General features: G+C 37.9%; 1 long non-coding RNA gene across 2 annotated transcripts; it reads right to left on the reverse strand.

Annotated features, from left to right (window-relative positions):
* Positions 1-202: 202 nt before the first annotated feature.
* Positions 203-6,100, reverse strand: LOC145159146 (uncharacterized). 2 transcript variants are annotated; one of them, XR_013737500.1, is made up of 3 exons: positions 1,024-6,100; positions 769-910; positions 203-684 (listed from the first exon to the last, which is right to left on the reverse strand). It is a non-coding gene; the product is annotated as an uncharacterized LOC145159146 (long non-coding RNA). The 2 variants fall into 2 exon arrangements; XR_013737501.1 differs by having other exon boundaries at positions 999-6,100.
* Positions 6,101-12,113: the final 6,013 nt, after the last annotated feature.

A 12,113-nucleotide genomic window follows, 5' to 3' on the forward strand; every position in this document is an offset into this window, starting at 1 on the left:
TAACTTATTACTTTTACTTGTTTAACTAATTCAATCCTTATCAAATCATTTTATCTATTATTTGCCAAAAGAAGTTTATCTTGAAAATTATTCACTATTTTCAGGATCCGAACTACTTAAAAATCTGGGTACTATATTTGACACGCAAAATTAGACAGGAAAAAGAAATAAAGACAGATAAATGGGAAATACTAACATGTCATTCAAAAATTTGCACACCAACCTACTAAGGCAAAAGCTAAATGTCTTACATAAAGCAAATACTACTTAATTTATCTTCTTGCAGACCTAGACCTTAGTCTAATCATCATTGGCCCCATCTTTCTTTCCTCCCTCCAATGGATGCGATGCAGGATCCTTAGTGACAGGAGCAGGCTTGCCAGTCATATGGGCTAATGCCTCAAGCCAACCAACCTCATTCCAGGATCCCTAATTTTTAAAATCTTTAGCAAGCTTGATCTTAGCTTCCGAAATAGCTATCACAGCGCTACTCTTCACCTCAGCAATCACCTCTTCAATCTCCGCAGCATGCTCATCCTCTTTCTCAGCCTTTTCCTTACTCAAAACTTCCACTTGCTTCAGAAGATCCTCATTGGTCGCCTTCCACATCTTTTCCTGTTCCTAAAGAGCCTGTTCAGCTCTCTCATCCTTGAGCTTCAAATCGGCAGAGATATGGTCGAAAACCTGAAAAATATCAAATGACAATAAGAAATAGAAAAATAACAATGAATGAAGGAAAAAATTACGGCTTGAGTAAAAGTGGTCAACTTCCTGAGAGCATCCTCAATGCCAAGATTCTCTAAACCAAAATCCACAACTTTAGAAGGCTTCCGCTTTCGGGATCCTGAAACCTTAATTGTAAGGTCTACGTGAGATCTCTTGGGAGTAGTGTTGGAACCTTCAAAGATCCCTATAAAATCGAGATCCTTATCAATCTAAAATAAGTATCCAATCAAAATAATGTTACCAGTAGCCATAGAAGCAGTAGTAGAAGAAACCTCTTGGAGACTGGAATATTCGAACCTGAACGACCTTTCAAGTGCAGGAAGTGCAAGAATTTTGGAAACCTTGTCCTCGGAATCACCAGTAGTAGGAACAAGCTCCTCAAATTTGAATGTTGCATCAAAACAAACAAAATAAGGTAAGTAAATTTCAAGATCCTTCAAATATAAATTCAAATCCTACCCTTTTTAATCCATGTTTTTGGCAGGAAATCCCCATCGGGAATCAAATCACATCTCACGAAGAACTATTTTCCTTCCAAGCACTATCATTTTGTTTAGAGTTCAGAATGAGGTGGGGCTTGTTTGTCTTAACTCTTAACAGGAAGCGAGAATTGTCAAAAGTATAAAGATCATAAACGAGAGTCAACTCAGGTAACCCGATGTCCATATTCTTGAACTGATTCAGGCGATCAATCCAAAACAGGATCCTCCAAACCACAAGCATAGCTTGGATATAAGAAATGTCGGTACTCGAAAAGAAATCATGAATGATACTAGTAAAACGATAAGTAAAACCTAGAGTAAATGGGTATTCAGGAAAGCAAACCCACGTCGGAGAAATAAAATTCGGTTGAACGGTGGCCTCAAAACGTCGAAAAACTACATCGGAAGGAAAAGGCCCAATGGCTTTCAACAATTCCATATCCTCATCGTTGAAGGAAAAAACCTCATCATAAGATAAGATTGCTTTATCACTTAAGTCATTCTCGGGAGAAGTAACAATGCTAGCTCGAGAACGACTAGTTTTCTTGACCATGACGAGGAAAATCGGAGGAACTAAAGAAAACAAGTAAGAGGAAAATTTACCTTCGCAATAATATGATCATGACTGAAGAGAGTAGAGAAGAAATTAACAGAAGCCTAAATTTATAGCAAAGAAGAGATAAGAAATATGATTTCACTGCGTCTTGGTTACCTTGAGATAGATTAAACTTATCCATTAAGGGACAGTTTTTAAACTCTTCTTTATCTCCTCTTTTTAATTTATTTCTAAGTTATCCCTTTAATAGTCTCGAAATTAACTCCTATATTTTCAGGAATAATGTGGGGGTAATTGTTAGGGACAGGATCCTCAAAGCATTCAAGATCCTCAAATCTCATCAGATGTTCAGGATCCTCAACTATCTCAAGATCCCGACTATTACCGTTATTATTATTTACTAACATTTATAATAATTATATTTCGTTCTTTATTAACACATGTGCAGAAATAGTCCAGAAAAGACTTATTCTCAACAGAGAGTCGTCTCAACTATGCTAAAGACCCGGAATACCAAGTCAAACAACGTTCACAAAACTGGTCATCATAGAGGATCCCGGGAATATCGGACATCTTGTTAGCTAGTTTAGACTATAAATTGACACATGTATCTCGCACACGACACTCTCTACTTATTCTTAGCTTACTCTACGAACTTTTTCACCTGTTCTTACTGAAATAATCTCTGTAATTATCATTTTATATTAATAAAATCGTCAAGGCAGGTGATCATTATCACCTCCAAAGGTTTTGTGCCGGAGATCCTAGCAAGGATCAAAGGCTTTCCTTGTAAATAATCGTGTCATTCTCTTTACCTTTCTCTATTGCACAATTCGAACATCACAACCTCTCATTCAATTTGGTTGATTTATACTTGTGTAATTTTTGACCAAAACAATCATACGATTTCGGATTTTCCTCAGTGATTTTCTAAATCTTGTAAGACTAACGTGTTGCCTTATAATTGGCATTAACATTAACTTGTTGTCTGAAGTTGGGATACTCCCCTAAAAATATACAAGGCTTGTAACATTATCTTACAAAACATGAGTTTTCCTGTTTTTTTCTCCTAGATGACTTTATTTCCAATTGATTCTTAAGGTGGTATCCTTCCCCAGTTCACTAAGTTAAGGATCCTCCCTGATGAACTCCTAAATCAAAGATCTTTTCCATATGGAAGCTTCAAGATTTCTCATGAGTCAAATGGTTGCAAATCATAAGGATTACCAGGTTCTGTCTATTTGACACTTACACTACATCAAACACCACAACCTCTCATACAATATTGTCGAATTCCATTTGATCAATTTTTGACTAAAATAATAGTATAGTGAGATAACTTACCTGGATAATTACTCCGACGATTGAAAGATATCCCTCCAGCATAACGGGTAACATGTCTAACATATACTAACCTAGAATATTATACCTTAATAGTTCCTATGACAATATGATCATGAAAGCTAGATCCAACACTACTCCCGATGACTACCGAGAGTTCTATGAGATAAAGATCAACCAGGCTGGACAGTAGGAGGCAGGATCATTTTGGCATATAGCTTTTCTGAAATCCAACAACCAAGCCAACGTGACCATTCTATACACCTCTCCCTTAAGTAGATCATTCAACATTATAATCGGGATTAATGATAAATCTTATTTATATATCCATAAAAACGACTATGAATATAAATATAAGTTACACTAGAAGCGTAGCTTAACTTATAGTGACCCTAGTGAAAATTGGGAAGATCATAGTGTCACAACTAGCATTTTTTGCTAGGAAATTTTGTATTCATCTAATCAACTCTTGTATAACTTGTAATCTAAGTTGATGTCATGTCCTATGCTCATTCAAAATCAACCATTTGAATCAAAACTCATGAGTGAAGTTCAAAACCTAATTCAATGCATCTCGTATACTCAACTATGGGTTTGAAACCCTAATATCCTGGTTCAAACTCAGAATGGACCAGGATCCTGTTATTGGGCCTAATGGGCCAGTAAACTCACAATTTGGTTATTTTGGGACAATGAATCCTATTTGGGCCTTAAATAGACCCACATTAATTAAACAATAGCATTTTGTGCCATAAGACTTCTCATGGGCGTTATTGGGCCTAAAATGTCTCACTTTGTTGTCATGGGCCTTAATAGCCGTGAATGCTTTCTTGAACCTTAATGGGCCGTAAACTCCCTTTCCTTACCACTTTTGGGCCGTAAACCCTCATATGGGCCCAATGGGCCGAAAGCCTTCAAATCGGGCCTCATAATTTCGAAAATAAGCAAACAAGGCCCAAACCCTACCCCTTCTCTTTTCCTCCCCCCTCATTCTCGGCTATACTAAAAAAAGAAAAGAGAAAGAATGGGATAATTAGGGAGTGCCACCTCACTAATGTCTAGAGGTTAACCAAGCAATTGTATATCAAATATCTATGCTAATCTCATGTTCCTATGGAACCATATTGTCTCAACTTCTCCCTCCTCCCCCTCTTCTTCTTATTCTTGGCCACATTCATCCCATCCAAACCTCACACTCTCACTTCTAAACTTCACTCATAACTCTCAAGAAAAGCTCTCACATTCCCACCTCTTAAATTTCGTATGTATCTTGAGAAAGATCAAGAACTCTTCTTCAAAGATCATCACTCATTTGGTAAGCTACTCTCTAAGTATGATGATTAGCTTCATTTTATGATAATCTTCACTCCTTAAGACATCATTTCGTGATCCATGCCCTTAGATCCACCTTAGGTTCGAGATCTACTCAAGAAAGCTTGCTAAGGGCCGAGATCTCTCCATTTTCTTCATCACAACCGAAATCATCAACCCATTGTGAGTTTATACCCCCTATTTTCGGTTTTTACTATGTTTTGGGGGAGAATACAAGTTGTTTTGTGTATATCTATGTGTATATGCATGATTTTGTTTGTTTTTCATGATATAAGTGTGATTATGGGTTATAAACTTCATACACTTGAAAATATACTAACTTATGGTGATATTTATACAACATAACACCTATTACAACATATTATGTAAAGAAAAGGTTTAAAACACTTCAAAGTTGTTTAAACCTAAGAAAACTTGCATGAGAGGGCCAAAAATGACAAAATACTCAAATGTGAGGTTATTTATATAACTCACGGCTTTAAGGGACCAAAAAAAAGGATTTATTTTTGATAAATATGAGTCTTTATGGTATTTGCAATTTTCAACGGGCTAAAAGTGTAAATTATCACAAATAGGCCTCATTTGGGCTTTCACGGCTTTTGGGCCAAAATTGTAAATTTTTGGACTTTCTGGGCTTAAGTGTCATTTTAAAAAAAATGTGCAAAAAATGTAAATTTTCGATAAAAAGGGCTGAAAATGTAAATTTATTAAAACTTGGGCCAAAAATATAATTTTATTTATAAATGGGGCCGGGAATGCACATTTTCATAAACTTAAGACAAAAATGATATTTTTGACAAAAGTGGGTAAAAATGTTATTTTTACTTAAAATTAGCCTTAAAAACAAATTTTTGGCCTTAAAGGACCTGAAGTGTCATTGTTACCAAAAGGTGCCTTAACTGTAAATTTTCGGTTTTAAGAACCAAAAACGTCTTTTTACTAAAAATGGGCCTTTTAATGTCATTTTGGTAAACAACTAAAATTAACAACCAACGTAATAACAAACGAATCAATTACGTCACTCTCATTCTTATTAGGTCTGGAATATAATTTACATGTTTAATGGGCCTTAGTTCTCTTTTTCATGTTTATTAGGCCTAGAATACACCTTGCATGCTTATTGGGCCTGTATTATAAATTACATGTTTAGTGGGCCTTAGTTGTCATTTTACATGTTTATTTGGGCCTGTAATATACCTTACATGTTTATTGGGCCTTCGTGGTCCATTTACATGCTTGTTGACTTCACACATTCACAAACGTACACGTTGGGCTATGAAAACTAAATACTTATACGAAAAATAATATATTATGTGCAACTTCATACTTGCGTAAATTTGGTTAAGGATCTTGTGAGACATTTTGGTTGACACCTATTGAGTGTACAATCGTAGCCTGTAGTTATAACCAGAGTCTCCTGGAGGGAGAGCAAGAGTTTGTGTATAGATATATATGAGGGTGACACCCCACACCCAAGCTGTTCGCTACAGTTAGACAAGCCTAGTCTAGGGTGACAAACCTTACCATAAACTCGTCGGTGTCCCAAGGAACGTCATGACAGGCGAATTTGTCATTATTAAGTATGGTTATAACGACTCACTTAGAGGAATTAACACCATTATAAAATTTACGGAATACAACATCCGTCGATAATACGGGAACACACTCATCATTTCTATTCAGTTTTAGGGTAATGAAATCACAACGTCTTTTTATAAAAAGACAACATCGGGTTGCTTGGAATTTTTCACTTCATCCACTCACAAGCATTAACACACATGCATTAATACAAGATCTAACACAAACATTTCAAACCGTTTTCAGAAAATATCGGATTTTCTGGTGTTTACAAAGCAATACAAAACATTTTAGTCAAAATATACTTATGAACTCACCAACATTATATATGTTGACCTTTTTAAATTAACTTGTATTCTCAGGGAATCGTTGAGCAGGTTAGTCAGCAAGAATACCTGGATATTTTGTTGTATTTTGTTAGTACTATATTTTGATATTTTGGCTTGTAATATTAAAATACAATACTTGATGTAAACAATGAAAGTGGTAATATTACATGTGTGATGATGATGATGATGTTTGGTTTCAATTATATACAACGTGATGATACTACAAAAAAACGAAGTCACCCAAGCCCCCGGACGTTTCCGCCGTCTGGTTCGGGGGTGTGACAGATTGGTATCAGAGCATTGTTTATAGTGAACTGGCATATCTGATCATGCAAGATATGCAACTATAAATACAATGAGACTAAAACACTCTGAATAAAATAATTAACATGCATACCTAGGTGTGCACTAATACTATAACATTAAAGGTCTCTGGAGGAAACTGAACACCGCGGTTAAACCTGGACAGTATGTAGTCGTATTAGGGATAAATAGAGCCTGATCAACTATATTTATTCAAAATACGACCAACATGTGTTTGGGAGTGATCTAGGTGGGCAATGAATCTAGAAACTTAACAACCTTGTGTTCAAAAACCTTTAAGGAACTCAAACATAAACAATTAAAATACTATAGGAGTATTTGGAATGCAATCTACACTCTCCTTACACATTTCTCACCCCTCATGCAGACCCTATGGCTGGATTCCATCACCCAGGAGATCCCTATTTCCCCAACCAGGGGAATGGAGGATGGTTAGAGTCGGAACCGGAGGAAGAGCCGGAGGAAGAACCAGAAGAAGAACCCGAGGAAGAACCTGAAGATGGACCGGCAGAACCGGTAGCAGACTCAGATGAGGAGGAGGCTGATGGTAGAGATGCAGATGACTCGGACGCGGAGTCCGAAGTCATTAATCCGTCGTACATGGCCAGAGTACCCCCATACAGGATGGGTCCCAACGGTCCTACGCCCCCATGGGCACATGAGATCTGGAGGTGGAGTCGCTAGCAAGGGGTGCGTCCCCCATTCGGTATGAACCAGGACTATTACGACCTGAGTCACGGTGGACCTTCAGACCGAGCCCTGCCAGTGATGGTAAGGAGGATGCGCGACATCGGCGAGTAGGTACAGGCAACCGTCAGTCAAATGGTTGCCATGAGAGTCGCGGTTGAGTGCGAGCAAAGGATGACACATGAGGTAGTCAGGGACAACCAGGCAAGATAGACATCACCGGAAGCCTGGGTTCGAGTCACCCAGCATCACCTGGCCAGACTCCAGGGTGCATCTACCTCGTCGTCAGCTCCACCAGACCCTTCTCGCCGCGACTAGGATCGGCTTCATCCATTACCACTACCGTGATGATTTTTTTGTATGTACTACTTTGTGTACTACTGACTACATGACTAAGTGATTACACTACTCATGGAGTCGTTGCGCTATCGGATTTTATTTCCTTTCATGCATTGTATGCCTTATAAAGGCAAATTTTCATGTATCAAAAAGATTATTATTAATGAAAGAATTTATATATTTTATCATGATGTTGTTATCTGGTATGTGTTCTATTACTTTTATTTCATGTTTGTGACAACCCGAAATTTCTATTCTGTACAACCTCTCACTTCAATAAGAGTCAGAACAGTTTTTGCTAACTTTCAGGCTTTTTGGATTAAGTTCTAGTGTTTTAAAGTTAGTAATTCAAGAGATGACAGGAGAGAGGATGCCCTAGGGTTTATTGTGCAACAATAATGTCCCAAAACTCCAAGAGTTTGGAGTTTACAGCCTAAACAAATCTGTTTACGGCCGTAAACCCTAAAAAGGGGGTATAAATATGACACTTAGTCATATTTTACCACTTTTCGCATTTTCAAGATCCAAAACCAAATTCTCTGTCAAGTATCATCCAACATTTCTTCAAGATCTTCAACTTGTAAGTGTTTCTAGCCCTAATAAGTTGATATCTACCTTAATCTAGTGATCTAACATGATTCCATCTGTGAAATCATTCCAAAAGTGTAGATCTTCAAGTTTCACCAAGAACACCAAGAACACACACTAGTGTTCTTGGACTTTTAACACCTTTTCAAGCTTCTACCTAGTAAGTACTCCTACCCTAGTGGATTATAAAGCTTGTTACACTTCTAAACATCAAGAAAACACCCAAGAAACACAAGATCAAGGTGTTTACGGTCCAAGATGTTCTTGGACCGTAAACCCTAAAAAGGATGCCAAAGTGTGCCCTAGTCCCTTCTAAGCCTTGGAAACTAGTCTATACCCCTTCCTTATTGTGCTTAGGACTCAAAACAACCAAAAGACCATAATCATTTGGGTTTATGGCCGTAAACCCAAAGGGAAATGGTCTAAGGACCGTAAACTCCTAAAAGGAGTGAAATGGTGCCCTAATCTCTTCCTAAGGCTTAAAAATGGAGTAGGAATGCTTCTTGTGATCTTTGAGGCTTCAAAACACAAAATGGTCAATGAAACATGAGTTTACAGCCGTAAACTCATGGGTTTATGACCGTAAACTCAAGGAGTTATTGTCACAAAACCGTAAACTCCAAGGGAGTTTACCCTTGAACCCTAAACTCAATAGCAAGGTCCTACCACCCTTAGATGCAATTCTTATGACCTATAGCACTTAAATCAAGTGTTTTACATGTCTTAGGATGTCTTAAACTTGGCTAATTAGTTGTTTTATGCCTAATTGGATACATATATGTGATTATATGTTAACTAGGATCATTGTCTGTGTACAAGTCTTCACTTGACACTTAGGATCCTACATCATTCTGTTCATCCACAACCACCCACTACAGGTGAGTTCATACCCCCTTAATCAATCTTTTAAATGATTTTAAATGCTTTCATGGGGGGGGGAATACAAGTAGAAAACAGGAAGTTATAGAATCAATCGCATGTGATTTATAACTATGTTTTCAACCAACCGATTTCACATACTTCAAAATGTGATAAACACAATGCTTTTCAGTTATTTTTACTTTGTTATCAACAAATTACTTTTGAATTATTTTATAAACTGACATCAAGTCATTATTATTTATTGTTCAAAACTCTTAAATGTTTTACAAAACCTCTTTCAATTTACTGTTAAAAACCATATCTATACACTTATGTTTCATGTATATATGTATTGATATGAGAGCTTTCATTCTTTCTTTAGTTCCAACACTCTTGAGTAGCAAGGGTGTATAAACCTACTTGGACATTCAATTTACATTCCAGTAAACTATTATAGGTATAGTTTAGCGGATACAAATTACTATTCCTATTACAAGGAATTACACAAGAGTCAGTTCATTCATGAGTCTATACAAATTACTATTCTTATTACAAGGAATTGCACAAGAGTCAGTTCATTCATGAGTCTATACTACTATATGAAGAGATACTATTACATGTTTCCAGAGAGAAATACTATATATATACTATACGGGACTGACCATCCTACACCTGGCTGCTAGCTACAGCGGGACCTGTTCATCGACGGATGATCTCGGTTGTACTGTTCGGCGAGTTTGCACGCTGTGTTTATCCTATGGCAACAGGATGCGATTTCAATGATTATATAATTTTCCCTATTACTTTTATTTTGTGACACATTCACATAAACGATGAGGTAGACTATATTTTTATAATAATAGTTGTACAGGGAAAAATCTTCATTGATACAGAAATGCAAACCTTCAAAGCATTCGGGTCTTGGTAGAAGACTACTTTTTATACTAGTAGGAAATATGGGATTTTCTAGGGTTTTCACACTTATACTAAATGTTTCATTAAACATTTACAAGTCTTTCATAATAGCTTTTCGAATCAATGACACCATAATACTTCTGAATTCACCAGCTTTATGCTGATCTACGCTTTCAAAATAAATTGTATTCTCAGGTCACCAGTAGACAGGTACGATGACCAGGTTTTGAGAAGACGGAGCACAGACAAGACTCGTCTTTTATTTTGATTACATATTTTGGTGTCTTATTACAATGAAAGAACACTCATGTATTAAAACTTTACTTTTAATACAATGGATGATGTTGTTGCTTGTTTACTACTTTGCACTGTTATGATACTTTACATGACGTCCTCCACCCCTGAATGTTTCCGCCGTTCTTGGTTTTGGGGTGTGACAATGTTGATGGTATGCACTCATTTACACGCACAACCGAATCATCTTAATTGTTCTGTATTCAAGGAATCTCCAAACTAGAATGCGCTAAATACTCAACATCTTCCTGTTCCATGACAGAAGATGTCTCAAAGACCGAATCGCAAAAACAACACGCCACCAACACCATCGGAGGTAAACTCAGTTGCGTTCCAAGCAACAGTGTCAGTTGCGGTCACCGCAGCACTGGCACAGATTCAAAACGGAAATAACGGTGGAGGTAACGGGCAAGCAGCTGGAAGTTTAAACCAGGGGATGAACCAAGGACCCAAAAGGACCTGTACCTACAAGGATTTAACGAATGGAAAGCCTCGAACCTTCAACGACACAGGAGGCGTGATAAATCTAAAGAGGTGGAGAGAAAAAGTTGAATCAGTATTCGAGATCTGCGGATGCCCGAAAGAGTGCAAGGTGAAGTTTGCAGCTTGAACATTCGTCGATCAAGCGCTTTCTTGGTGGAATGGTCACGTGGAGGCCATGACACTCCCATTGGCAAATGATATGCTATGGGAGGAGCTTAAAGAAATGCTAATGGCGGAGTACTGTCCAAGAGGAGAAATCCAGAAGATGGATCAGGAACTGTGGAACCTCACAGTTCAGAACTCCGACATCAATGCTTATATCTTGAGGTTTAGTGAGTTGTCACTCCTGTGTCCAGGCATGATCACGTATGAAGGAAAGAAGATTGAAAGATTCATTTGGAGATTGACCTCTCCAATTCAAGGAAATGTAATAGCAGCTAACCCGGAGACATATGACAGTGCTAAAAGATTATCCAAGAAGCTCTACGACCATGGCAACAAGAAGGGTGCAAAAGCAGGGGAGACTGAAGTCAAGAAGGAGGGAAAAGATAACAAGAACAACAAGGACAACAAACGAAAAGCACGACAAAACCATGAGTCATCGAAAAGAAACAAACTGTAGCAGTCCACGCTGCTACTACTCAGGTTGCCTCAGCACCACATGCTCCAACCTCAACTACGCAAACCACAACCATTCAATACTCGGGAACCTTACCTAAGTGTAACAAATGCGGCTTTCACAACCATGGAGAGTGCAGAGAATTACAGTGCACAAATTGTAACTGTAAGTGCCATACCGCTCGATACTGAAGATCTCAACCTCAACAGAACCAACAACAATAACAACAACAACAACAACAACAACAACAACAACAACAACAACAACAACAACAACAACAACAACCACAACTGCAACAACAATAACAACAACAATAATGTTGGGGCTAGTCACACTTGTTATGGGTGTGGAGGAACTATCCATTTTAGACGCAATTGTCCCAAAGCCAACAACCAAGGATCAGGAGGATCAGGAAGGGTCCTGACGTTGGGTCAAGGTGAAGTAGTTCAAGACCCGACGGTTGTTACCGGTACGTTCCCACTTAACAACAGTTACACATGCATTTTATTCAATAGGGGAGCCGAGCAGAGCTTCGTTAGTAACAAATTCAAACACTTACTAAAACAACAACCCACGAAGCTAAACGAACCAGTCACGGTGGAGATGGCTAATGGGAAAACCGAAACAACGAAAGATGTTTACGTAGGGTGCACATTAAC

Source organism: Lactuca virosa, chromosome 2, assembly GCF_052849685.1.
Source record: "Lactuca virosa cultivar CGN04683 chromosome 2, Lactuca_virosa_CGN04683_v6, whole genome shotgun sequence".
Classification (NCBI taxonomy): domain Eukaryota; kingdom Viridiplantae; phylum Streptophyta; class Magnoliopsida; order Asterales; family Asteraceae; genus Lactuca; species Lactuca virosa.